At 26.2% G+C, this 4792-nt stretch overlaps 1 long non-coding RNA gene across 1 annotated transcript; it reads left to right on the top strand.

Moving 5' to 3' along the window:
* Positions 1 to 3966: 3966 nt before the first annotated feature.
* LOC106299588 lies at positions 3967 to 4591 on the top strand. Its single transcript, XR_001261814.1, has 2 exons — positions 3967 to 4313; positions 4410 to 4591. It is a non-coding gene; the product is annotated as an uncharacterized LOC106299588 (long non-coding RNA).
* Positions 4592 to 4792: the final 201 nt, after the last annotated feature.

Here is a 4792-nt window from a genome sequence, read left to right as displayed (position 1 = left end):
AAGCTGAACCGGAAATATTTTGGGTCACGGTTCAATATGGTTCGACCGGGTCAAATTTGGTTCAATAATATGGTTTAATATTTTTTTAGTATGTAAATATAAAAGTAATATTAGTAAACATGATGCATAGTTAAAATATAAATCAATTTTGAACATAAAATATTATAAATATAAATTAGTTTCTTGTTTATATGAATGGTTTATAGATTTTCGATAGTTTTAGTGGTTTTTATTAGTTTAATAACTTTGAAATATAATCCGGCTATGTGGCCGGTTCATGGTCGAACCAATTACTAGACCAACCCGGCTATATAACCGGTTCACGGTCGAACCCGGTCTAACCATCGGGTCGGTCCGGTTTTAATAACACTGATTAAAAGGAAAAGAGTCTAAAAAATCTAACTATGAAAGGTTGGTGGACCCTTTCATTAAACTTAACTATTTTATTGGTCTTACCTTATATTTCTCTAACTATACAATAATCAATTATATTACATTTCTTTAACTATAAAATAATCAATGTTCTTATTTATTACTCAACTTAACTAAAATATCATCTTACCAAAACATGTGTCATGAATCTATAACCAAAACGTGACTGATGAATTTAAATACCAAAACTATATTGTTCCTTGGTGCCACCAATTTTGCAACATTTCATTCTATCATTTGTTTTTACCAAAGGCTTCACTCTATCATTATTTTCGTTGATTGAAATGTGTTTCTGAATATGCTGACCTTTCTGAAATATATATCTACAAAACTTATACATCATAGCTTTTCCTTGACTAACACTTCTAATATATTTATCTACAAAGCTTATACATCATATTCTAAATATATTGTTATAACATTTTTGTTAAAAATATATTATAGATGCGATTTTGAAAATTTATATTATGAAAAGAAAATCATTTTAAAAATCTATTATAAAAAGGGTGTTGCAACTGTATATAACTCTTTATATTTTTATCCTACCATTAACTACTATAACTATAAATAATTTAAATATTTTAAATAAATCTTATTATTATTTCTCATTCTTCTCCAATTATTTTTATCCTTATATAAATATATTATGCTCAATGATGGATATATAATATTTAGATATCAATTATTAAAATGAAAGCATATATCATACAACATATTATAAAATGTCATCAAACATTATATAATTCTAAATATTTACAAAATCAAATTTGATAAAAACACTTCACCAAATCATTTTTTAAAATAAAATTATTTATATTTACTTTCAATTATTTTTTATAAAAAATATCTATAATAAAAATTGTTATTCAATATAAGTTTAAAAAAAATTAAAACTCCTGAAAATATATACTATTAAATTAGCTTGAAATTTGCCAAATAAGTCTTAAGTCTCACTAATAACAAAATAAATAAGTAGAGTGGGCATTGGTATTCGGGTCTTCGGATTGGATAAGAGTCGGGTTTTTTTTCTGGTCGGGTTCTTAAAATCCTAAATATTATAACTCAACTAAATATCTGAAAATTTTCTACCTGAGTTCGGGTCAATTCCTTCCAAGGCTGGGTTGCTTTGGGTCCATAATTCAAATACTTACAAAAATACATTTAAATTTTGGGTACATAGCAGGTCCGGGTTGATTCGGGTTTAGAACCCAAAAAACTCGAAGTACTCGAAATCCCAGAAAATATCCAAAACCCGAAAAATATAAAAAAATACCTGATAATATTCAAATAGCCGAAAAGACCAGAAATTTTATCCGAAAAACCGAAAATACCCAAAGTTTAATCCAGATACCCAAAATAGTATATTTTAAGAAATTTGAAAATTTACCTAAAACCCGAAATTATAACCGAAAACCAGAACATGAAACTTAAGAGGATATATCGAAAACATATTCGAAATATCCAAAAATACTTAATATGCACAAAACATTTCGGGTACTTGGAGTATCCTCTCGAGTAGGATGTGGACTTGAACCAAGAACATGGGTCTAATAAATACCCAACATGTATTTATCTATGGATCCAAATCAAACCTGTGTTTTATGGTCAGTTTTTGGATCCAGATAAATGTCCGGATTTAAGAGAGAGTTGCGTAAAACGTACATATAAAATCTTATATAATCTAATTCATAAATTACATAATTTAAAACAAATTCTCTACTTTGATATAATACAATTTACTAACAATACTTTCAAAATATTAATTCATATCAAACTTTGTTTATAATCTACAAAAAAATCCGCGCTTTCGAAACGCGGGTCAAAATCTAGTAATTCAATTATAACGATAATAAAAATCTGATTAATCTAACCAACTAGACATCATAACAGAAATAAACCGATACCAATTAATACTTTGGACTATACACGATAAATATTTACATCTTAGCATCTAGTTTAGTCGAACCACAATACATTAATAACCAAAATATGCTTTAACTAAATTTCTGAACCGATTTAACCAAATGGAACAATAAACATATATACATCCACATAATCAAATATTGTAATCAACCCCCAGATCAGATCAGATTAGAGTTCCAAAATTTTAAAAAGAAAATTTTTAATCATAATCTGATCCATGAGCATCGTAAAGTAATTATCATTGAAATAAATCATTCATTCGAGTGTTTGAACCATTATGATTATGTTATATGATTATACTAGGTTAAGATATGTGCGGGACAAACAATATATATACTATTTTTATATATTATATGTTCCTTTACATATTTATAAAATAATAAATATATATTGAATAATTAAAAAATCAGTAACTATTACATATATAATTAAATTGATGTGAACACAAGTAAATTTCATTAATCCAAACAATCATTTTTTTTATTTTATATGATATATAATTAAATTTTAATGACGTTAACATATAGTGTGTATTTTTAGTATTGATATATATTAAATGATGCCTTCTACTCATATGATTTTTTAATGATTTGTATATTTTTATAACAAATACTTTAAATCACTAATAACAAAATTTTCATTGTGTGATTAATAGTTTTAGTAATTCATAATTTTATAAAAAGTTCAAGGCTAAGTTAAAAATTTAAATATTAAGTTGTCAATATTTGTTCAATAGCTTTTACCAAAAATATGTTTTCAAAGAAAATTAAAATATTTATATATTTTATATGGTATATAGTTTAATTTAATATATATATATATATATATATATATATATAAACCTTTTACACTTAATATTTATTAAATAAAATTTCTTACTTATATGATTTTGTAATCATTTGTATTTTATCATAACAAAAACAATTAAACCATAAATCACAAAAATTTGAAGGTGATACTTTTAACAGTTTTAGTAATTTATATTCGTTTTAAAAAAAATCAAAATATAACATATACAGAAAAATCTAAAATTTTATTATATGGTTAATGTAGTTATTTAATTTAATTTTATTAATTTAAAATTAAACAAATATGATAGAGAATAGACTAATTTTTATCAAATATTTATTATTCAAAATCATTAATTTTCATATATATGCTTTAGCTACATTAGGCAATTCCGTAATTTTTATTTAAGGAAAAAATAAAAAACATTAATAATAAATTTATGGTTAGTTTAATAAAAAGCTTATTATATATTTAAATGGATCAACCTAATTCTCTAAAAATTCTAAGACTCATTATGGTGATGACACATGGCTACCTCAGATGTTGTAATGTTTCTCTTTATAAGAGATATATATCAGTAATGATATGATTTTTCATGCCTCCATGAATTTTGTTATAACTACGTAGATTTATTTTGAGAAAACGGTCATTTAAATACTGAACTTACTCATTTTTACCAAATAAAATATAAATTTTTAGTTAGCTCAAATAAATACAAAGTTATGTTGACTGAGCCATTTTAGTATTACTTTTGGTCAACATATATTGTCTATGTATATGACGATTAATGTTAAAGGTTATTGAAACTTTGTCATTTTAAAATCAGAACAGAGAATAAAATACCCAAATCGAAATACCTTACATGCCTAATCCCAAATCGATGTCTCTCTTTTATCTCAGTTTCTTGATATCAAATCTAAAACATCCTTCAATCAATCCTCCAAAAATGAGACAGAAAATTTGAATATTCATCTCCCCAACCCCAAGTCGAGAGAACCTGCTCATTATCTTTCTCATGTCGTTGTATTGGGACAATTCGAACTGAGAAGCCGTTTCAAGGACACAAGCTCTTCAAGTCATTATCTCAGTAGACTACTGTGATTGTTCTTCATTTGGTTCGCCTTTTTCCCTTTTCACAGGTTTTGTTCTCTGAGGTGAGCCTATATGAGGTTAGTTAGTTATGTTTTGCCATCTCTGCAAATGAATTGAATCTTAGTTCTTTATAATTTTGGAAGTGTAACATCTTTGAATTCATTGTTGTACAGGTCGATTTGGGACGGTGCTAGGCATTGCTTTTGTAAAGAAAGCGACTTGTTGGCCCTTGTGGAGTGAGATCTTGTTGTTTCTTTAAGACTTTTTTGTTCTTTCCTGTAATTTTCAGACATCATATTTGTTCTGTGACCGTTTCATTTGAGATATGTTGAACACAATCATAAGCATTCTAAAACAGATCTGAATTTACTTGAAAATCCCATTTGTAAAGACTAAAGAGAGAACTTGAGTGAATAATCTCATACTACAAAGAAAAAAAATAGAAGCCTTGATGGAGCACAGAGGTTTCGCTAGATATGTAAACGTATTTAATGGCAAGAGAGCAAGAACCGATCTTGTCAGCTTCTATGTCTGGGATCTCAAGCTTGAATTCCTC

The sequence above is a fragment of the Brassica oleracea genome, chromosome C6 (genome assembly GCF_000695525.1).
Source record: "Brassica oleracea var. oleracea cultivar TO1000 chromosome C6, BOL, whole genome shotgun sequence".
Lineage (NCBI taxonomy): Eukaryota > Viridiplantae > Streptophyta > Magnoliopsida > Brassicales > Brassicaceae > Brassica > Brassica oleracea.
Note: the sequence above shows the minus strand (reverse complement) of the source record. Positions and strands in the feature narration are given on the sequence as shown.